The sequence below is a fragment of the Vidua macroura genome, chromosome 2, assembly GCF_024509145.1.
Source record: "Vidua macroura isolate BioBank_ID:100142 chromosome 2, ASM2450914v1, whole genome shotgun sequence".
NCBI lineage: Eukaryota > Metazoa > Chordata > Aves > Passeriformes > Viduidae > Vidua > Vidua macroura.
In genome coordinates, this window is record NC_071572.1 from 13,007,114 (window position 1) to 13,031,962 (window position 24,849).

The 24,849-nt window shown below is 39.8% G+C and overlaps 1 long non-coding RNA gene across 2 annotated transcripts; it reads right to left on the bottom strand.

The window, feature by feature from the left end:
* Positions 1 to 1,746: 1,746 nt before the first annotated feature.
* On the bottom strand, positions 1,747 to 17,383 carry LOC128803624 (uncharacterized). Of its 2 annotated transcripts, XR_008435783.1 has the most exons (5): positions 17,021 to 17,383; positions 6,472 to 6,604; positions 5,265 to 5,398; positions 3,583 to 3,640; positions 1,747 to 2,034 (listed from the first exon to the last, which is right to left on the bottom strand). It is a non-coding gene; the product is annotated as an uncharacterized LOC128803624 (long non-coding RNA). The 2 variants fall into 2 exon arrangements; XR_008435784.1 differs by lacking the exon at positions 3,583 to 3,640.
* Positions 17,384 to 24,849: the final 7,466 nt, after the last annotated feature.

The window sequence follows — 24,849 nt, forward strand, 5'->3', positions numbered from 1 at the left end:
AAAATAGACACGCCAGATATCTGCCAGAGGATATTTCTTTGATGAAATATATTATTAACTGTCATTAGCTTATACATCTCATTGCAGCCTTTAGAATTGCAAAGAAGAAGAAGATGTTTTCTTAAAACAAAAAGGTGAGCACTGATTGTGCACAGAGGATTGCCCAGAAGAGGTAAGAGTCAGGCTAAATGACTTGCTGCCATCTATTGACCATGAACATTTACGTATCCGAGATCTTCTGTAAGATGAAAAGACAGTAAAATCTTGCAGCACAATCAATACAGGGAAGCCAACCTCTGTGAGAAAACAAATAATTTGTCAAAATAATTTGTAGCTGCTCTATTCCTGTGTTAGCACATTCCTGAATTTTTACTAAAAGCTAGTGCCAGCTGTTTGTACATTGCCTTTCTCGATGTTTGAGATTTAGAACAGCAGTCTCTCCTCCACATTAGAGCATGTAAGAAATGAAGCAGTCTACTTTCAAGGACATCACAGTGACTCCAGTAAAGCCTGAAAAATGACTTTGTATAGATTTGTTGTTCATGCCTAATTCTGTCCCCTTCTCTAAAACAAAATGAAGTAAACTAGCATCATAGCTTCCCACCCAGAATTACGGCCATGTCTCTGCATGAACCCCTTTTTTATGTGTTTATTTACCAAGGCTTTAAAATAAGAAATCACTTCTTTATAAAAAAATTGTCTTCTTGGAATAACAGGTTTAGGCATGATTTCTGATAGAGCAATAGCCCGTCTATGTGATAGCTAACACTTGCAGCAAGAAACAGAAGCTCATCCATTCTGAGGGTCTCCATTAGAGAGACAGGCACTGCTGTAAGAAATTGATTCATTTTTTGCATCATTGAGGTACTCCATTTAAACAATGTTTTGTTGTCTTTACTGATAAAGCATTGTAAAGCAACAGAATAAAAAAAAATAACTATTTCCTTTAAAATTTGAGCAAACTTCTCAGTCATCAGTCAAGTCTGACATCAGTCAAGCTGTGTTCTATAAAGAGCAAGTTAAGGTCACCAGCAAGTTGAGACAATAATTTTTTCCCAACAAACATTTCTTCTGACAACTGTCAGCTCCAGCAAGGGTGCTCACTATCCCTCCTGGTTCATCCTACCTCAGGTCTGCATCTAGAGATGAATAGTGGCACAATGGACCAAGCAACATTAATTTCATACCAACAGTCATACCAAAAAACTTAGTTATAATTGTTTCCTTCACACTGTTACATCAGAGATAATGATGGACCACATCTTGACTTCAGTGACACTCATCTTCACCCAAAGGAAAAAGGAATACCCAAGCCTCCATCACAACACAAACACAAGCAGAATTTGTCCATTTAATTAAAGCCTCTGAGTTTGTGCACTGCTGAAGTCAGTAAAGGTGAGAGGCATGAAAAGCAGTATAAAGGAGCAGAAAATCTGACTCAGAGCTCACAAATCCAGGCACGTATTTCACAACAGTAATGATACAAAGAGACAAATACACAGAAATTTGTACAGTGGGAAGACTCCAGATGAAAATAATAGTGGTGCACAGTACAAAGGATTACTCAACCTGCAAAAAACTGATCAGAATGGATGCATAGTGCTACATCAATAGTTTGGGAAAAAAGGAAAATTTAGGGTTTATGTCCCTGAAGTTTAGCAAGTGTTGTTATCCCATCCTTCACATGTGAACTCTTGTATGAAGCAAGTATGAATGTGTGAAACAGAGAAGACTTCAATATTTGGCTTTATTTTGTGCTACAGATCATAAGCACCTAGTCCATAAATCACTCTCCCTATTGCATTTACAATGCAATTAAGAAAGCAGAAACCCTCTTTCTCCCATCCCATCTTTAAGTTTATGCAGAACGCTTCAGGGCACACTGAGTGATTGAAATCATTTTACTTGGCACAACTGTCTTGTTTTCCATCCTTCATCCTGTTCCATAAACTGGTCAGTCCATGCATTACTACCTCTCAACATCTTTGAGTACATCTGGCCTCTTGCTCCAGTCAGCTGCAAATGTTGCCTTCCCTGGTGAACAACAATAGAAATGTTCCTCTTTTAAATGGAAGATAAAGTCCAAGTTTCCAATTTTATAGCACTCTACCAATTCCCCTGATTTCAGCAGACAAATAAGGAACTCAAACCAGTTTTCATCCTCCAAAAACAGATGGTCAAAGATGAGTCTCCAGAGATGGAGAGACGCTATGATAGCTAAATACAGATCAGTTTAAAAGCCTCCAAGGGTCACAGCAAGCAGCAACTTTAAAAAACAATCATGTGCCACTAAAACATACTTGGCAGCACATACTCACTGCTTCCTAAAGCCAGCATTATGGGTTGGTTCTTGGTAGGCACGGCTGGAAAAGAATTACCCTTTCCCAGCTCTCTGCCAGTCCTAGAAGGTGTGTATTTTTCTCTCAGCCACCTGAGTGGCCTCAAAGGAGCAAATCTCTCAAAGTGTGGGATTTGGTCCTGTAAATTTTGATTCCTAGCCAATAAGCTGAACTATAAGCAATAAGTAGCACATATTTATGGGGCACCTGTCAAAGATAGCAAAACAGTCAATAAAATTACCTTCTTTGGTATATCAGCAGCTTCACCTACACAGCCAGAAATCTCTCAGTGTTTATGCTACACACATTTGAGGTCATTGGTTTTTTTTTTAACCAGAAAGGCACAATTCACCCCGGTGTACAGAAGCATCATCAGCTTGGTCTCAGCTAGCAAAAGAACATGATCATTTTATGACTCATGAAAAGTGCTATTTCCTTTAATTTGCTCTCTTTGGAAGGCATCCATGCTATGGAGGTTTCACTGTCATAACAAAAAGTGAGTCCTCAATTGCCATAACACCTGAGAACAGTAGGAAGTAGCACCCTTATAGGAAACCAGCCTCTGTTATATGACAGAGCACAGAGATGATGTGCAGAATACACAGCAAACCAGTTTAGTTCATACCTGAGAAAAAGCTTCATTTCTGAGTGACTGGCCTTAAAAACATCAACACACACACTTGAATAACCTATACATTTACTTTGCTTAGATAATGCTTAGTAGCACAGTTGTTGTTACAATTTAACAACATTTAAATTTAAAGTGAGCATTCAGAATGTAATTTTCTGTATCGGTACCACTGCTGAGGCTAAACTTTAGGTGATAATTATAATGTTGATCATCTGAAATGAAAGTGTTTCATAAAAAACTACTCAAAAACCAAACAATTAATGCTTAAAACCAAAATCCTTTACAAAAATGTCATAAAGAAAATACAAACATTAAATCTTTACTTGGAACCAAGAAATTTACCTTGTAAAATGTTAAAAAACAGAACTCAGAAATTAATTGGTATTTACGGTAATTTTTTTTAATTCCTGAATTAATTGAATGAAATTCTGCATCAGAAAAAAAAAAAAAAAAAAAACAGAAGGAGAGGAATATTAACACAGAATGATTAAATCACAGAATCATAAAAACATATAGGTTGGAAAACCTGTAAGATCATTGAGTCCAACTGCTAAGCTAGCACCACCAATAAGCCATATCCACAAATGCCACCTCTACACATCTTTCAAATACCTCCAGGAACGTCAACTCCACCACTTCCCTGGGCAGCCTCTTCCAGTGCTTGGCAACCCTATCAGTGAAAAAAATTTTCTTAATAACTGAACTCAACCTTCCCTGGTGCAACTTGAGGCCATCTCATCTCATCTCATTTCATCCTGTCATTTGTTACTTGTGATAAGACATATTCAGACATATTCCCACTTTTGATTTCATTTCAATGGGAGGTGAAATTTTGATTCATAATGTTTAATATTTGGCAGTCCTTCACCTCCAAAGTGTAAAATATTGCCTGTGCCAGAAATTTGTTCTGGAAACATTAGTCCCTATGGTTTATATACTATTCAATTCCTCTTATCATGGAATATCAGGAGATAGAAAAGACTGTCCCTAATTTTAGAATATAGTCAGGACATAGCCAGCAAAGACACAATAAGTGAGCACCAGGAAAGCTCATGGGCCCTAGACTAGATGCCACTAGCCAGGAAGAGACTTCAATGCACAGCTAAACCTGGAGAATTTGATGGTCCTGCTTAATATGAACAATGGCTGAAAAATCTGAGCCTTAATGAATGCCAGCAATGGGTGAAGGGGCCATAATCAAGGCAAGAGCAGTAATTAACTATTGGAATCCTCTGCTCACTTCCCACTTGGTAAATAGCATAGATACAGTTGTACTGGAAGCCTTTTATTGGGCAATAAACAGTGGGTTTTTACAGTGGAGCCTCAAGGTGCTCATAACTTTATTCCAGTATGTAGTATTTGTTTGGATTTATCTCATACATAAATTCTTCATCTAAAGAAGAGGATTAAATCCTCATCTTGACCAGCAGGTGATTCTTACAAAAGAAACAGCTCTCCCTGCTGGTTAATCAAGTGATCTATCATGGCACTGAATTTGACTCATTTTATCTGATGGAAGATGTTATTGTTTCAGAGTTAATGGGTAAGAAATAACCCAGTGACTTCTCCATCTCCAATGGAAAAAAAAATGACAGTTGGTTTATTTAAGAAATACATTTCATTCAAACAAACAAAAAATCAACAAAAAAAACCCAACAAAACAGAACACAGAATGAAGTATAAAAGTATAAATAATGAACGGAATTTATACACAGAAAATTATGTTATTGCAAAAGAAAACAAAACAGCAAACACTCATCTCCAGTAGCTAATATAATGTAAGTGCTATTCAGAGAGAATTTACTGCTTTTCTACAAGTACTAGAGCACCTCCATGCACAGTCTGATCCTATATTCTACTGAGAGTGCCTCCATGAATAAAGCCCCCTTGTCCATTGAGCAGAACAGCAGGAGATACCAGTTCTGAGCATGTAGACAGGTTATCTGCTTGACAACAGCTTACAAAATGTAGCAGACACAAATTATTACTTTGGTACTTACTGTCATAAGAGTTACTGCAAAGGCAAATTATTTGGTAACCCTGCACATATGATTATAGCACCATGTTAGAATTAATCTCATTACAAAAGAAGTGCTTCCTTGATCATAATCCTTCCCTCGCAGATATTCCTGACACTTTTTTGGGAGGGGTGTAGCACTTAGTGGAATAAAGTTAGCATTCTTCACAGATTGATAGCAAACTGTTTTTTACAGGTAACAAAGTGATTCTTGAGATACATGAACATATGAAAATATATTTTTCAATATTTCAGAAATATTTCAATGTTTTGTTACCTTGGCACTTGAGTAGACAAAAACAGGCTTACACATTCCAGGTCTGGTTCTTGGATCAGTCAGAATGTGATTTTAATTCTCTCCCAAAAGTGGCACTGGGAACTGTTTTGGCTTACAACATGAGATGGAAAAACCTGAGGTGAAAAAACAAAGGTTACTCTCATTTACACTGGTGACAGTTTCCAGGCAGAGCTAGGTTAAGTGCAAGACTAAGAGGAAAACAAATGATATCTGTACCCAATGTGTCAGGAACATCAACATCACGTCTGGCACACCTGAAAACAGAACCCAGAATTGGCCAGAAATTCAATACCATTCAAGACTAGTTTCTCGGTTACATGCCAGGCACTGTTTTTACTTGTCAGGACATTATTTAGCTTTGGAATAGTATGTACATTTAAATATATAGACAAAAAAAAAACCAGTTATTTAAATCCCATTCATCTTTGCAGTACTTTGTGTCACCAAGGCATAAAATAAAGCAGGTAGACGGGACAAGTAGCAATGATGAAACACAGCTTATTGCCTGACTTAAAAAGACTGTTGGGTTTGATAGCATCAGACTAGTCAAAAATTAGCACATAAACTATTAGATTAGGATCATTGCTGAAAGCTATGTAATAAGGACCACTGTCCAAAAAATCTTGGAAAGCATCCATATATTTGACCAAAAGGATGAGATTTATTTACCTCTATGGATAAGGGACTGCGCTTATAAATTGGGTCACTATGAAAGCAATCTGAGGCACAGTGCTCAAAAAGTGTGGATAAAAACATTCTTTATAGTGACAGAAAAGGTGCCTGTACACGTGTGTGTGTGTGTGTGTGTGTGTACATAATATTATTGTTCTGTAAAATCTCCCAGGAATTCTGGAATGATGGGTGGAGAGAGGTGACAGCCCCCCACTCTGTTCTGTGCTGTTGCAGCCTTATCTTGAGTCCTGCGTGCAGTTTTGAGCACCAAAATAAAAAAAGATATAAAGTTATTAGAGAGTAACCAAAGGAGGGTTACAAAGGTGGTGAAGGGTCTAGAGAGAAAACTATATGAGAAGCATATGAGGTCACTTGGCTTGCTCGGCCTCTAGCACCTGGTGTGACTCTATGCGTTGTGCTGTGCAGGGTCAGGAGTTGAACTTTGACAGTCCTTGTGGGTCCCTTTTAACTCAGGACATTCTACAATTCCATGGTTCTATTCTACAGACATTACCCCAGATGCATATAGGAGTGTGAGCTGCTCATATTGCACCAAAGAGTGCCAATCAGTCCCTTTCTTCAGCAGGCTTCCAGACCAATTTCTTCCTTGTCTTGCATCTTGAAGAGAATGCAGTCTATTCATCTACCTGTCAACAATATCAAGACTTTCAACTCATGCAGTATCATGTGTAAGTACACTTGTTAAAGCACACAGTTTACTCCTAGAAAGGTTTCTTCAAAATAATAAAAATATTGTAGGTTTATTGAAATGTCATCAGATGACAACAGCATGAAATTACCTTTCTTTTTTAATCAGCCTTTACAGCAGAGAGATGCCATAAAGCACAACAGCATCCAATGCCTGTTGCGCACCACAAGCTGAAAAAGCATCTCAGTCTCTCCCTCTTGTTTGTGCAAGGCTTATTCTTGTTTTCTCAGCCCTTTTTTGGAGGGTTGCTTGTTCTCCCACTTTAATAAGACACTTCTTTAAGGACCAAAGCTGAAAAGTGCACACAAGCTACTGAGCTTTGCTTTGTGTTTCGTACATGGGAGACAGACAGGTAGATAGTCAGACAGATTTTGTAGAAGCTTCATCATCTAGACTTGTTATGAAGGGACAGTGTTAATAAACGATGCAACATGTGAAACTCTGATTATATTTCATGTCATGTTCAAAATGCATCTTCAATTCTGAAATGCTTGAGCTATATAGGCTTTACGGGACATAAAGACTACAGCAAGAAATGAATTGCAGCTTAGCATGCTACATGTGAAGAGTAAATATCCAGAAAAAAAGAAATACATTAGAATGTTTCTAGTAGAAAATTAATTAAATTTTCCAGCTTCTTACTTCTAGAGCAAATTATTTTACTGTGAAATGACCAGAGGGAGAGCTACCACATCATGCTTTTCACATGTTTACTGCAACAATTAATATCTAAGAGACAGTATGAATTTGGTCATGAATATACCCTTAACACAGATTTCCTTCTCTCCAAGATCAAAGCCATCGTACAAGACATCAGGTCACTAATTCTTAACGGGGAGGGAAAGGGGAGGGAGGGAGGAAGGGAGGATTCTATAGCTTAGAAGAGATACTGAGAAGTCAGTAAACAAGATCTCTGAACTGAAATGTAGTTATTGAGACTCCTGTTTCAGCAAGTTACTGAATGTTGCTCTCAATGGAGACCATTCCCAACTGAAGGGCTTTCCTACTGTCAAAAGTGTCTAATCACATCAGCTTAGAGTGCACTCTCCAGATCTCCAGACAGGTTACTTTTCACAAGAAAACCTGTCAAAGAATGGGAAATAAACAAGATGAAAGCAAAGATCCAGCCTACACATCACAGATACCACCAGTAGCAGCCAAAATTTTTTATTCTTGTAGTTATGTGTAAAAATATAGACAAAGTTTTCAGTCACATGCTTGGGTTCCTGGTCCTGGGCTGATTTTGAATCCAACAAGTGCTTCCAATTATAACAGATTTCATGGCATGAAGTTTTAGGTTGGTTACACAAAACAAACAAAAGCCAGAAGTCTGGGACTGGAGGAGTGTGATTTTTCAAGGCTTTTGAGCAAAAAAAATGTTGCTATAATTTTGACAACATAATTTAGCAGCTTTTATATAGAGCAATCTACACCTCCGCCCCTCTCCACCTTGCCTCCCCCTCTGGTATTGTCTTGCCTGTCAATTATTGGAAGAAGAGCCTGTTCTTTAAAAGGCTTTTAAATTATTGGAAATTATTTGGAATATATTCTAAAAGCTCTTGAAAGAAAGAACACTACCCCCACATACACACAGAGCAGAAAGTATTTATTTGTATTGTCAACTTAAATGTGCAGGATTAACATGAGAGTTTATCTGGCTAACAATATCAAGAATCATCAGTGGTGCTGACCTAGTGCTTGAGCTGTGGGGATGCTAAAAGGTAAACCTAGTGCTCCAAATGCTAAACGTGACATCACTGTGCCCATTCCATTTGGTACCCATGATACTGTGAGGACTGCACAGAAACAGTGAGGGAGTTTGGGGCCATGACACTCCAGGGAGCAGTGCTGCAGTTAATGTATGCACCCCAGCAAGCAAAGCAAGGCAGCTGCACCATTCTGCCAAGTAAGCAACTTTGTTGTTAATGTGGGGTTTGTTTGCTCTGATACATAACAGACACATTCGAGTTCCTTCAAACTATCACTCTGACTGGCATTGAAAGATATTGTATTATAAATTTTACATTATAATAGTGTTTACTGGCAGAATAAATTGCATACCTGTATTGAAGTGATGGAAAAAAGACATCACTCATTATCACATTGAGCAGCATGCTGAATGCAGCAGTGAACACTGATAATCGTGCCAGCTAAAGCAATTTTACCTATGAAAAGTTGTTCAGACATAAGAGAGACTGCTAATGTCTTACACAAGGCACAGCTATTTCCTATTTGTTTCTGAGAAGAACCGTATTATTCATTGATATCTCACAAATTTCCTAAATGTGATGTACATTAAAGGCATAAAAATTATTTCTCAATTTTCTTCACATTCTTCTTTTATCTCCCTCATATCTATCTTTCACATCACCAGCTGTTGGTTTTCCATCTTTTAAGACACATCACACAAATTAGAAATAAGCATTTGGTTCAAATGTTGCTTTACAATTTACCCCCAGCCCCTCTGATCTCCTAAAATGGTTTCCAAGACATTTCTCCAGAGAGACCCATGTATCACCTAAACAATTTTCATTTCCAAATTTAGCCTTCATCTGAGCCAGGGGTGTGAGAAGCTGATTCACTTGTCTTCCTTTAAATTTTGCTTTCTCATTGTTAATATACTTAGATGAGTTTCATCTTCCTACCTCTGCCTACCAGTAGATATTTAGGGTGGTCTTCACTGCCAGATAGGATACCTTATTTTAGGCACCAACATGTAGGACTCTGTAGGCTGGTGAGGTGTGTGAGCTCTCAATGCAGATCTAGTTAGTGAAACCCAGATGCAATTTATCCAAAGCAGGTAATAAGGATACCTTAGCAGATGCTGCCTGGCTCCAGCTGCTGAAGGAAATAAATTTCTCTAGGGCTTCTGTCACACACATCAGCTGCATGCAGAGGTCTTCAACAATATAAGATGCATGGAAGAGTCTTAAAGCACATGTTTATGCAACTGAATTAGGCCCTAGACCTCTGGTATCCATTGCAGAAGCCAGTCCCTCACTGCCAGACACCCAAGTGCAGATGAGTTCCTCCCCAGAAGCCAGGTGAGATGATCCTCACTGATAGCTCCCAGTTTCACTATCTGGCTACATCTTGGAAGTTCAGTACAATTACACAGCACTGCTCCTCCAAAGCTTTTCAGACCCAGTCTCCATTGCTAGTTGCATTTCATGTCTTTGAGGACCTTGTCCCCTAAAACTCTGCTATCGTTGCAACCAGATTTACTTAGAAAAGAGTAGGAGAGCAAACACAGTTGTGCAAGTTATCTGTCCTTAGCAAACTACTGAGTGTCTGTGGACCCAAGGGACTATTTCCTAGTGGCCTTTCAACTCCGGGGGCTCAGCCCAGAAAGGAATGTCTGGGTACCAAACCAGGTGCAGTATTTCTGAGGAAGCACTGCTGCCACAGGGAGCAGAGGCAATGCAGGGAGAGGATGTGGCAGCTCAGGCTCTGCTGTGTCACTCAAGTGGCTGAGTGTAGTGGTTCCTTTGGCAATTTCCTGTGCCAAGGTAAGGATTTTTTTGATAGAAATCAGGTGACATCAGAAAGGGATGAAAGGGGCTTTCAAGGGTCTTGTTCTACAACTGAAGATGCATCTCTAAGTGCCAGCATCTGGGGGGTGGGGGAGGTTGTCATAATTAAATACATTAAAACACAGATCATATGAGTTATAAGAAGTGTAATAAGGGGGTACTAATCTCCCCAATATTGCAGTTCTTCTTAAAATATGGAGAAGATATTAAATATGTCTCAGATTCTCTATATTCCAGCAGAAGACCCTGCTATGTATTGGCCAAGATAGCAACGTGCCATATTTTGAGAATAAAAGTCTTTTTCACATACCAGTTATCCTGTTTCTTCCAAAAGAATAATGAAATGGGAAACAAAAAGCAAATACTATTAATGAAAAGCAGCACTGTTCTGTGAATTCCTTTTACTTGGCCATGTTGGAGGTAGTGGGGGAGTATTTTCAAAGATTGATAATCATCTCCTTCCCCCTGCTCAAAGGACTCAGGCTTCATTAAAAAGTTTGTCTTGCCTGCCATGGGACATATATTTCTCATTTCAAATACTGCAGTTCAAGCCAGTTGCTGGTTCTAATATCAAGTTTCTGTTTACAAACAATATAAAGCATGGCACCTCTGTGTAACTAAGTCTATGTTCAACACAGAAACAGTCCTCCACAGGATCACAAGATATATTAAAAATAAATAATATCCAAAGGAAATTGTACATGAAAAACAAAAGGAGATAAATTGAAAATTGGAATTTATGGAAAAATAAAGTGAGTCGTTAGAGCTGTTTTTTCACTCATAAAAATTATTATTTCTCTAAAATGTATTTTACCCATGCATTTATCTACATTTCTGTTTGTCTATCATTTACCTGTTTTCCACCTCCTTGAAAGTAACCACCTATTTGGAAAAGCAAGTTAAATTGTCTTCCTCAGCGAAAGGAGGGGTGAGAGATAAAAAGGAGAGTGGAAAATTATGAAAAATCTTGGTGTAATCTGAATAGCAATGAAGTAAAAGCTACTCCTTGATGTGCCTATGAATCCTGTAAATGAAGTGGCCCTTGAATTAAATTAATTTAAAATCTGGCAAATATTACTCGACATGTTTGTCAATGTGCTGTATAATTATTAATTTGTTCATTGAGGCAACTATATAAATAAATAGAAAGCAGAATGCCATGATTAAACTAACATTAGAAATCCAGGGTCAAGGAGCCCTGTTCTACAGGGATCTAAATAGCTTTCCCAAGTCCTATTTTTACATCTCCATACAGATCTGCAGGTCTGTAACTGCGAATTAATTGGCACACATTTAGATGCCAACAGAGCTTTTGTATTCTCAGTGCACATTTTGTCTTCTCAGAGTGAGATGTTAGTAATGGAGGTTTTAATATTACCCCTAGGGGAGCACCAGAAAATCTTAACAATTTCCTTCACTAGAGTATTTTCATTAGAGCTAAATGCTGTGCAATTTACATTTGAAATCAGGTGTAGGGTAAGTATAATGTGACAAGACATGTTGCAATGTTAGGGTTTTTTTGTTCAAATGTTCCTTATTTACTGCAATATACCCTCAAAAGATAAGCATGCAATTAAAATAAATATCTTGATTTTTAACCACTCCTAATTGAACTGTTATTGGGATAATAGGAGCACAAAATAGAATCAGGTTTAAAAGGACCCAAAGCACAAGATTAAAATATTACTCTATTTAAACAAGAATGTTTCAGGCAAAATAGGTTCTGTGGAGCAGAAATGAGTTCATGGTAAGTAAATCAGACTAAACCCTTCCTTTGTAGAATTAATTCAACCTCATGGTGCTTAAAATGCCAAGAACTCTGCATAACTCACAGGAGAAAAAAAAAAAATCGTACATTTTTCAACACCAAAAATATCCCCAAAACTGAATTGTTACTTAAAAAAAATAAAATGTAACCATTAATAAAGGCATAATGCAGTAAAGAGCTAGAGAACCAGTGACAAAAGAGGACTGACAAGTAGCTGAAGCTGAATTTTGGTAGCTGGTCCAGTATGAAATTCTACTCTGCCAATGTCTGCATCTCAGAGCACCTATATTCCATCATTGGCTTGCTTTTTCATAGTGACAAAAGAAGAAACTGCACACCTACCACAGCCTCAATCCAATCAGGGCTTCCTTCATGCCTAAACCTGATCACAGGACCTGTTTAAATATTTCTCCATGAAAAAATCCCTAATGGGCTCACTCAGACCAGGGTTATTATAGAAGGAGGTCTCTAGCGAAGGAAGAGGATTGCAGCACTTGCCTGGAGCCTTCTAAAGCTGAGAAAATAAATCCACTGCCAGCAGCAGGAAGAGAAGAGGAAGCAACAATCATTGCAATCTGCTGTTCTGTAAAATGACAGCCAGCCTCAAGTGCCACAGAAAGCCACGTTACGGTGAAAGAGGTCTAAGCACAAAGGGTCAGACCCAGAGGGCTGGGATGGTTACAGGACTGTCATGACATATCCCACATGCAACACAGCCCCCTTGGGCTGCGAAAAGCATAGGAGGGAGGAAATTGTCTTATTACTTTCTTTCTTGCATAGCCAGGCAAAAAAAAACCAAATTATTTTGGAGGTCAAAATATCCATTTCACCTTACCAGGCTGTACAAGTTTAAGCAATGGCTACTGCTGTCTGCATAGCAACAATGAAGAAAGGGGTTTAGATAATAATGAGATTTGTCACCCTTCATATTGCCTCTCTCCTGCCTCTGGATACACAGAGAGTCTAAAGCCAACTGTCACATGAAGGGAAAGGAATCAAGCACAGAGGCTCACACCTTGTCTGGACAGGACCAGACTTTCAAAGCTTGGTCAGTGCACACACAAAGGTGAGCAGCCACAGCAGTCTCTCATATGCTCACACTCAAACTCATGAAAACCCAGACCTAGATCTTCTGATATTACTGCAGCTTTGCAATGTTCTGCTGTGAAGGGCTCTGGGAGTTTTCACAAAAAAACTTACTGAATACAAGACCAACTGAAACATTATGAACATTCGAGGTTCTTCCATCCTTGAGGATAGGTGAAACTTAAGAGTCTTCTAAAGAATTTGCCAAATACTATTATTTCTGAGAGCAGCAATGAATGGTTATGATGTCTTTGTAACCTAATAGATTTTTATGAAGTGTTCACTGCCATCTGAATGGCCATGAAACCTTTGCAAAGCAAAACCTAGGCAAACATTTAATATGATCTTGTCCTTTCACAGCAAATGGTGGGCAAGGACCAAAGGTCAGCAGTTGACACCATGCAGTGGTCAGCAGGACAAGGTGAGCAGAGAGAGGAAAAGCTGACCTTGAAAAGCTTGCAAATATTAAACAGCAGGAAGAAGAGGAAGAAAAAAGAGGAGGACTAAGAACAAAAATGTTTCGCTTCAAAGAGAATAGATGAGATGAGAAAAGAAAAACTCAAGGGGTCCTAGGCTTTGTAAAGGCCTCAAGCTGTTAGGCATCTTGCCTTTATTTATAAATAAAGCAAAACAAATCCCAAAGAAATTATAAGAAGTTTTTTTGGATGAGGAACACAGTGAAATTATATTAAAAATAATTTTAAATGGTAGAGTTGAGGCATAAAATAACCAATATAATCTAAATTCTTTTGAGATTTGTTAGAGAAGTGGTTGCATGTGAAATTGCACTAATATTTCTGCTTTCCACATAGCTCTGCCCACACCTTAGCCACATGTCCATCATAATCCCAGATGTTTTTCAGAAGGTTGTTGAAAATGTTGACTATGTCTGAAATGCAAGGAGAAGTACAGTCACGTTTTCAAATCATTTGGAAGAACAGAAAGCATAGAGAGAGGTTTTTTCCTCTTCAGGGAGGAAAATGAGGTAGGAGGGAAATAACCTCAAAGAATTTTAGAAGCCTACAAAGTGGATTTCCCTTCTTAGCTACTTTATGGTCAAAGGCAAGAATGCACATTTCTCTGAAAAACTTACTCTGGCCTATTCTAGACCTTTGTTTCTAGGCTGTGTATGTAGAAAAACATGTGCTAGGTCATGAAAGTCACAGACAGACCCCACCAGATGTGTTTAACCAGGAACAGAGCACAGGAGAAGCACCCACACATCTGTGCCCATTTCAATTTGCAAACGATTGCTAAGGCCAGTGTTCGCTACTGCCGAGTTGCTGGGTCCTGATCTTGTGACAATAATGATGCTTCTCCCCTGATTTGCTCCACCCATGGAAAAAAAGTCTTTGTATTTATTGCCTCACTATTAGACAGTCACACAGTCTAGCTTAAACCACCAGACCTCTGAGTAGGGAGAAATGCTGGATCAAGGAAGAACAAGCACCAGATTCAAGTCTTGGAGGGTGTTCCATCAACTTCTGTTTCTCACGTGCTTCTCCTTCTGCCTAAGTTCAAAGACATACCAGTTAGTCTAGCTAAGAAATTTGGCTTAATTCCAGAGAAGTATTGCTCTCTGAAAGTGCCCTGAAAAGTTTCTGTGCAGTTTTTATTTCTTTCTTTCTGTGAGCTCATTTTCTTTAATTTCATAAATCTGACACATAGGCACTGAATTTGTTTCTTCTTCCTTTAAAATTACTTGGAGTTTTCTCATTGACTTCAATGAGAAGAAGATAGGATCATGGGTGCCTAACCAAACAGGATTTCTGGTTGAGAGCTGATAAAATATTTAAGCAGTTCTAGATAGAATTCTTATTCTGAGGGACTTCATATGGCCCATTTAATTCAACTTAAGTGATTCTTTCATGCATAAGTTCTCTTATGTGAGTAACAAGGAACACACAGTTGAGGAAAAATTCTTCTTCACAGCTATCTGAAATGTGGACCCATTAGTAAATAAAAGAGGATTTAAGAGAAATATTCTTGAGGATATAATCTCCCTTGTGGAAAGAAATGTCTTGTACCATAGGCAGGCCTGATGAGATTTGAAAATTATTTTATACTGGAAATCAACTTATTTTTGCTTTGTCCATACTATGGTTTGGCAATAATATCTAACCAATCTCAGCCTCATAAGGTGACCAAAATCCATTAGTTGGGAATGCTGACTCATAGAGCAAAGGAGGCACAGGATGGAAGTGGAGCAAACACAGGGCTGAAATACATGAGAAATGAAAATAGAATTTGAGAACACAGGAGGAAGACGCTGGCTGAAATTGTGCAGACACTATTATAAATTCACCCCAACAACTTTTTTCTCCTCTTCCAGTGCTGACAGTCCCTAGAGAAAATAGCATTATAGGTCCAGAATATTTTGAAAATTATCTATATTTATGGATTAAAATCGAAGTTTATCACTATGTCTAATTCTAGAATATAGCCAGTCCCTACTCTAAGTATTTATGTATTGCTATTTTTTGTCTTTTATTTTCTTTTTCAGAAAGCTTAATGAAAAGGAATGGAACAGAACATTTTCCAAAACAGAGTATTCAATTTATTTTAAATTAATTGAAATCTTTGGGTTTTGAAGACAAAAAGTTCATTTCATTTCAGAATAAACATCAGAAAGCATAAACACTTCTTTTGATATGTTTGAAAGAGGAGCTATATTTTTTCAGCTAAAAAGGAAACTTTGTTCCAGTCAATATAGAAAATCTAAGAAATAAAGGTCAAGTTCAAATAATTTTTTCTTTCAAAAAAACACAGCTCTCAGCTGGTCTTTTCACCAGCACCACCATTAAACAACATTACCTCAACTTTGCAGTCTGCTGAAAACTCATCCTAGACAGGCATTTAATTTGTAAAGAGAAGGAATGATAAAACCTTGTTCAAAATATTTTTCAATAATATTAGACTGAATTTTCTAGAATATTGGATCATGGACATGAGCAAACTGTCTTAGACTTTGTCCCTGTAGATTAATGATAGAAATATTTCAATACCACAAAGTAAACCATCTCAAGTTTCATTTTCAAAGGCAGAAACATGCAAATGACAAACACTGGCTGTCATGGAAGCTCAGTGCACACTGTGCTCTTCTCTCCCAGTAAGGTTCTCAGATTTTTTTTACTACTATTATTATTATTATTATTATTATTATTATTATTATTATGTTCTACATCTTTCTGACCTATTATTCTATTCATTATTATACTTATTATATAGCTGTATAGTGTTTAAACAATTTACTTTTTTTCTGTGTTAGTACTTTGTTCGAACAAAGGAGGTCTTTTCTCCTTTAAAGGGTGAGGGGGATATTTTACTTGTGATTAAGGTTCTGATCTTTAGTCTGGCTTTAACCATTTCTCACAGGCACAAAACTTGCAGGCACATTTTGCAATGTAATTATTTGTGTCTGCAATCTAGTTACTTAGATGTCTGAATCCCTGATTGCATCCATAAGTCAGGGACTTGGACATTTAAGTGATCTAAATTGCACCTACAACAATTTGCACCTAAAATGTCAAAAAAGGATATAGCACAGAGGAAAAGAGTTCAAAGATGGGTGATGAGAATAATTAGGGACGTGTAAAATCTCAGAAATGAAACAAAATGGAACAGAATTGGACTGTTTACCTAAGAGATGAGATGAAATGAATAAAAGAGGAAATGATCAAATGCAAAGGAAATAAGGAGTGTGATAGAAAAGACAGATGAGGCACTTTTACCTCCCCCTCCCCCTTTTACCATAAGGCAAGTACAAAGAGACATTTCAAAAAATTTAAGCATGGAAGATTGAAAATTCATACAAAAAGAGACACATTTTCACATAATTGACATGTGAAAAACCCAACCACATGACACAGTGAATCCAACAGGACCCAGTAGAAGATGGGTCAGCTCTTTGGATTGAGAAATGCCCAAAACATTTAAAAGGCAGAAATTTCAGAGAAAAACTACTTACCTTTCTTCTTCAATGCTTCAATTTCTGTTTGTTTGGGCTTTTCAGTTTTCTGCATTTTGTTTTCTTTCCTTTTTTAATAATGACAGGGTGGAATGAGTCTTTCTTCAGGAGCCAGTTAATTTTGATATGTCTGACACAGGTTTCCTTGTATCTTGCCTCTGAGGTATTTAGGGCTGCCTCTGGTTTGTCACAGGTCACTGGGAGAAGAGATGAGATGAGATGAGATCCTTATCAGTTTCAGCCACTCCTCCTGAGAAGACACACAAAACCAGGAGCCCTTTCAGAAGCTGCCATAGTAGGACTCAAGAGAGCTGTGGACTGCAACCTTGCATCTTTTCTACCTGGGTAATAGGAAATGTGACTGAGAAGTTAATATATTTCATAACAGGGAGTGTCATTATATATTTAAAGAACTAGAATGTGAATTACTGCAGGGACTTTTTTTTTTTTACAAGAAAATCTGCACGAGACAGATTATTGGAAGAGACATTAAAGGGACTTGCTAAAAACATGCCCCGTATTCCACAACAAAGAGGAAAGTTATTACTCTATTCTCAGTAATAGAGAAAGAAATGGATTTTCTTTTTTTCAAAAAAGATAAATACATGAGACATACATTCACCACCTTCCAGTATTGGTTAATAATTTTGCAATCAAAAGAAAAATACAAGGAAGAATTCAAGAAAACTTGTAGAGAAAAAGAGGTGGCTAGGACACTGAGCGTTATGCAAAATAATCCATTAGGTACTCTCACAGTACAGATTGCCAGTGTCTGAACCAGGAACCACACTCAGGTAGATTTGACTTTTACAAGAAAACATGGTTAACAAACCAGTGTGTTTTCATGCAAAAAACTGTTTTGCTAAAAAACTGCTGATCTGTTCTGAGAGTTCCTCTGCTTCAAAGCCTGATCTTACCTAAGCTGGTCCGTCCCTCCATACAGTTGAATTTGATGGTACAGCTGCTGTAGGTCTTCAGCAGAGCAGAAAGAGAAACACACATCAAAACCAGATATAATTTGGGAGTTTAGACATTTCCTGAGCTGTAGGAGATGTGGGTTGACGTCTCATCTGGAAATCAGGCCAAATGTAGATTTGGATAATGGTCTTTCACAATCTTAGAGGAGGTCCCTAGAGAGCCGTAACAGAAATGATTTATCAAGTGTCTTTTCAGCCACCATCTCTGGAGGTGATAAAAGATATGTAGATGTGGCACTATGGTTAAGTGGTGGACCTGTCAGTGTTAGCTTTAGAGTTGGACTCAATGATCCTAAAGGTTTTTTCCAATCTAAATGGATCTATGATCCTATGAGATAGTTCCAGGTTTGACCACCATAAAACACAGGACCTAAAGCCAGGGTGCTTTCTTGATCACCTTGGCCTACCTGGTTTTCAAGTTAGTCTGACAGTTTTCAGAAATTATTCTTGTTCATTCCTAGTATCATCCCTTGGAGCACAGACAGGCTCTGGAGGTTTGAATAAATTCTGTAAAATGTAGGGAAATCAAATGCACTAAAAATGCCTTGCCTGGATAAAAATATATCCCATGTGTTGATGCAAGTGTAGAAAAAACTCAAATATGGATATTTAGAAATGTAATGCAAGTGGGTAGAGGACTAATTCCAGTTTCCAGTAAAATACAGAGTCCTTATATAGCCATACATGGCCCTGGAACAGGATCCAACAAAGCAATATGAGGTTTAAGAGGTTATGATAAGAAAAGACAAAGATGTTCCTTTGGCTAAAGAAGTAATGGAAATAACTACAGAATATGGAATAAATAAACAAAGTGGAATTAGAGAGATTCAAAGAGCTGAACTATACAATCAGAGCAGTAAAGTAAGTGATTCTGACAGGTCCAGGGTCAAGGAACAGGAGAGAGAAGAAAGCAAGCAGATTAAAAGTCATTGCAGTCTTCAGTTGCAGCTGAGACAATGGTGGCATGAATACACACTTTAGATCCTGGAATGAAGAGTTTAGACAGTATCAGAGATTTTGGCAACTCTTTGGATTTCATAGACAAGGAGACTTAATATGCAATATTTACTTCTTCTGATTTCTTCCCCTTTGCGTGAGTGAATAGGTGTCAGATTGTTTGGTCAGCTTAAACTCCTTTGAAACTGAAGGGGCTAATTGACAACTTTCATTTAAAAGCAAGTGTAAGAATCCAGAATGGTTCTTTTGTCCACTGAGTTGTTGAATCAATAGCCACGCACTGACAATATGTGCGACAGTCCAAACAAAGAAGTGCTTCCAAGGCTGAGGAATTTGTTCTGATTCTGTGGAGATTTGAAAGTCTGTGAGACAAAAAAGAAAGCACAGTTGTTACAGCAACCTTCAAGGAGACACTAGACACAGCCTAGATATGCAAATTTCAGAACAACTTGGAGAGAAAATATTCTCAGCTGATTGATGGTTAAAGGGCACTTGGATCTGAAAGCAATGAATGTGTCTAAAACTGTTTCAGAGAATGTTAGCCATCCCAGGGACCACTTTTTAATTTAACAGCACAATCAAGCTCCAGTGTCAGGAATGCTCCCAGTGCTATCCCAAGTCACTAGAGCAGATGTACCCACCCTGACCCTGACTCTGCAGTTGCTGAGTAGAGATAGGCCAGGCTGCAGCTTCAGGCTGAATTTGGGGGAGGCAGAGGGAGAGAGGTAGCTTCCCTCCTGATATTTTGCTGTGTTGGAGTGGTACCCATCTCTTCTCATACTCTCCCACCAGCTGTACGCAAACACAGGCTGTTTCCCAGAGAAAGGCAGGGCAAAGTGAAGAGGACTATGTAACATGCTGGATGCTACAAGTGCCTGTTACATTACAGGATGCCTGAGCAGTATCAGACGGCACTCAGCTGAGCAAAGATGTATTAAAAAGATTTCAACATTCATCAGTTTTACAAGCCCTACCACTGGGCTATATTCTGTTGAAAACAAGTGGTTGCCTTCTTCGTTTGGCCAGACTTCAATTACTGCAGCTACAAGAAAACACATAGCCACCTTTGTTTTCCCATCTGGGCCCCAGCAAAGGGAAAAAGATTTTTTTTTTTTTTTTTGCCCTCTGTATGTTCTTTCTGCCTCCTCTTTAGCATTTTCCCTTTTCTATGAATCCACAGACCACTTTTGCTTTTCAAGCATTTCGTTTTTTCCTTTTTAAGTATTTTTGGAAAATATTATCTCCTGTTCTCTCCTTCTCTATTCTTTCACGTTTATTCCTAGTTAATGTTCAATGGCCAACACCAGGTAAACACAATGCTGACATTTAAAGATAAACTCATAATCTATAGCCCTTGTAAAGAAATTTCTTCAAATTACAAATTACCTCATCCTAATGTAGCTGATAATGGCCAGATGAATCACATATAGGAAGTATCTAGTTCTCTTCTGTCTCTCTTACTGTGGAAAAGTTTTGGAAAATAGGGTTGTCTTTGGCCTTGTTAAGGAGGGAGCAGAAAATGTCTCAGAAAGGAACCTGGGCCAGGTCTCTGTTATGCTAAGGAAGAAAGTATTGGAAATCCCAAATGTGTCAAAACCAAAATTAATTGCCTCACCTCATTCAAAATAGAAACACACAACTCAAAAATTTCCACCTTTAAAAATAAAGCAAAACCACACAACATGATTGAACTCCAGGCAGATCCAGAATTCTTCCACAAGAATTATGTTTGAGAAAGGGTAAGGAAAAATATTAGCAATACAAGACCTTCACACCCTCCTTTTATTTTAAAAATATATACTTCTCCAACTGATTTTACTTTTTGCTTTCATTTTTATTCCTCTCTTTGAATACTCTCAGAAAAAAAGAAAACATTAAGCAAAAAGCTGGTTCACTTTTCACATAAGTTCACTGAAGTGAGTTTTTACTCATTTCAGTGGATTTAAGCCATATGGAGTTGGCTTAGGTAGTCACACAGGAATTGTGTTCCTCCACCTCCCGCTCACTTACAGAGATTTTTGAACATGCCTAATAAATGTAAGGTCGCAGTAGCTAACTGTGTTTCTGTTTAAGTCAGTGGGTTGTTGTCAGGATCATTGGGACAACACAGAGAGGTTGGAAACCTACTTTGAGCTCTAGAGAGACCATTATCTGAGAGGGTTAAATACAAATACCATTCATCCATCAAGAAAGATAGATTACCTATTCAATTTCCTATTACCTAAAGTCAATTACCTATTCAATCACACTGTATCTTAAATGGGGGAAATTCTAAAAATTGAGTCAGTCAAGTACAAGCACTGGCTGCAGGAAGTTGTTCCTCCATATGGAAAATGAGTAGCAAACTAACAGGACAGACAGACCTTTTACTGGGAGTCAGTTCCCATTCTGTTGAAGTACATTCATTTTTCCTTATTTAAGTTTCTTAACTGTTGTTTTTAATGTGAACATGCAACTATAAATCTGTGCTGTTTTCAGTGAGGGTGTGAAATAATGCAAGAGAAGTTAAAGAGTTTACGTTGCAAAAATATTTCTGTTATGGAGTTAATTTCATATCATTTTATTCTTCTCAAACTTATAATTTTCTACTGCTCATACATTTTTATGGCCACAAGTGATTGTTAGCATCATCTAGTCTGACATGCAGCATAGCAAGGGCCAGAGAAGTTCATCCAGTAATTCTTGCATTGATCCCAACAATTTACATTTGGATTAGAGTATATCTTCTGCAAAGATAACCAGTCTTCATTTAAAAACTTAAAAGCAATGAAAAAAAATTCTGCTACACCTCCTGGCAATCTGTCTGAATAGTTAATTGAATGTTAAAAATCCACAATTTATTTCCAATGTGAATTTCATTTTATGTTAACCTTAGCCAATGGGTATCTTTGCCACAGTGGAGGTCTCCAGTCATCCTCACATTTCCCAGTGCCAAGGAGTTAAGAGCCTGGCAGTTGGGAATTTCTTGTTAAATATTTTTGTCACTCAAAGGTGATTCACTAGAGAATTCACTAGAGAATTAGGCATGATTCATGGCCAAGCACCATCCCTGCAATACCCCATCCTGACAGCTGATCCCTGCAACTCTCCACAGTGGAAAGTAGAGGCAGTGGGAGCACTCAGCAGAAAGGATGGCAGCTAAGTTCCATAAACTGGGCTCATGTCTTGGAATCACACCTCCAAGCTGAGCAGAGGCCCTGTCACACAGAAAAGCCCACCCTGGCTGCCCTGGAGAGGCAGCTTATGGCTATTAGCTCCTGACAACATAAACACAACCACAGCATTAACAGATGCTAACCCCAAGGATACACACCAAGGGGCATGGAAAATGTGATCAGAGCAGAGCAGATAATTAATCTGTGCATGAGAAGGCCATGGCACAAGACCCAGTGTCCTGCTTGAGGAAAAGGCTCAGAGGTAAGCAGGGACTTGCAGCCACAATTGTTATTTATAGCTGAAAAATGATTGGGTACTTACAAGCCAAACACTCAGAAAACCAAGTTTCACCCATTCCATCTTCATATCCTTGTTTAATATATGGGTATTTCATCTGCAAAATTATTTTAGATGCTTGCAAAGTGGCCCTAATGTAGCCAGCACTGCTCATCCTCCCTCCCCACCAGCCTGCTGCAGTGCCTGCTGTGCTACTGTCATGCTATTAACATTCCTCCAAAGCCACAGAAATGCTGGGATGTACCTGATGCATTCAGAAACCCAGCAGGTGCCTTCTGCAGGTACTGTGTGTCCATGCAATGCCAGGAAGCAGTCATAAACTTAACACAGTAGTAAGCTGTGTAATTTTTAGATAACAGCTACTTACATAAGTACAGAAATTGCTACATTTTATATGTACACATTGTTCACATTCCAATTATGGACCAAGACCCAGTGCATGCAATTAGTATTTAGGAGCAACACATTATTTTTTTTTTCCCAGCATGCCACTCTGTGATCTGAAAATGCTGGTCGGTTCCTAAGTTACTTTGCATGTGTCAATGCAATTTCCCCTCAGTCCCAGAAGCTTCTGGAGCACCTAAATAATGTCATGAGGGCCTAATAATTGTGTCCAAGGAGATTCCCATACAATTTTCATCTTTTATTACATGTTTCGCTTATTTAGACGTCCGTATCATTTGGCAAATTGCATCTGCAATACATGGGGAGGCTGAAGTGTAAAAATACGCTCTTGTGCCTCATAGCAGCCCCAGGTGCATGGTATTATCCTTTAATGCCATGGAAAGGTTCCAGCTACCTGACACGAGGACAGGGTGCAGCGACGCTGACTAATTTCCCTCCTTAAGCTTTATTTTCCAACACCGAGTCATTTGCGTTGCAAACGGCGACATTTTAATATTTAAAATGGGTGTCGACCCATTCTCGCTGCGGGGAAGGCGAGGCCGTGCGGTTTTGCCTCGCTCGCCTCCCCAGGGGTCGGCCTGAGGCTCCGGGAGAGGCACCGCCGGCTCCCAGCGTCACTCGCCCTGCAAGGCACGGCCTCCCCTGCCCGAGGGCCCACCGACCTGGGGGATGCACAACGTCCGGGGACAGGGGGGGACGGCTGCGAGCGGGACGGGGCGGGAGACCCAGCCCTGCCCTTGCCGAAGCGCCGGGAGCGGGGGCAGCGCCGGGGGCCGGAACCGGCGGCAGGGCAGCGGCAGCACGGCCGGGAACGGCCGCCGGGGGGCAGCGCGAGATCGCCCAAGCGCTGCCGCCTCGGGCTGGGCCCGCACCGCTCCGCTACCGCCCGGCTCCGCACTGCAGGGCCCGGCTCCCGCCCGCACCGCCCGGCTCCGCACTGCAGGGCCCGGCTCCCGCCCGCACCGCCCGGCTCCGCACTGCAGGGCCCGGTGCCTTCTCGCACCGCCCCGCTCCTGCCCGCGCCCCTCCCCGCGAGTGCTCGCTCCGGGCAGGCGGCTGCCTCTTCTGCCAGCTAGCCTGCGACAGGATGAGACGAACAGTCTTAAGCTGCGCCTGGGGAGGGTTAGGTTGGACATTCGAAGAAATTTCTTTATAGAAAAGGTTGAGTAGACATTGGAATAGGCTGCCCGGGGTTGTGGTGGAGTGACCGTCCCTAGAGGTGTTTAAGGAAAGACCGGACGTGGCACTCAGTGCCATGGTCCAGTTGGGTGTTCGCTAACAGGTTGGATTCGATGATCTTGCGATCTTTTCCAACCGAATTGATTCCGTGATTGCGCTCCCGCGGGGCAAGGCCCAACAGAAGGCGGCCCCGGCTCCCTCTCCCTCAGCCGCCGGCCCGCCCGAAGCCCGCGTTCCCCAAGCGAGAGGCCGCACGGGGTATTTATTTAAGGAGATTTCACCCAGGAGCTGCTGATCAAAGCTAATGCAAAATAAATGTCTCTCTTTAATAGCCTGATTCCTCGAAGCCCTTGACACTGGAAATTGGGAATTCCCCGTGCCATTAGCACTTAGCAGTAGGCGCTCCAGCCCAGCCAAGAACAAGGGATTAAGAGGTATTTGTCTAAACTAATTTCTCTCTCTATACCAAGTCTATAGAGACTGGTGTTACTCTGCTGGAATTGTGCAACACGGCTAATTGGCTACAAATTTAACAGTGGCAGGACTGCCACCGCAGGCTGCCGCCGGTTCATTACCGCCGTTCTGCCTCGGAACGGGGGGCACCTGGGCTGGCCCTGCCCTGGGAAATGACCGCCTTGGCATGGGCGGCGCTCCCGGCTCTGCGCAAGGTGAGAGGCCTGTCGTGCCTCCCCGGGGAGCCAGGCTGCCTTGTGCAAAACACAGTCAGAGCATTAAAATCATCATTATCCTAGAAAAGGGATGGATGTAGCACAGGCTCTGCAAAATTTTATTTTTGTGAACGATCATTCAGGATGGAGGTTGACTTTTTTGCACAGATATTATACCAGTAGTCATCTC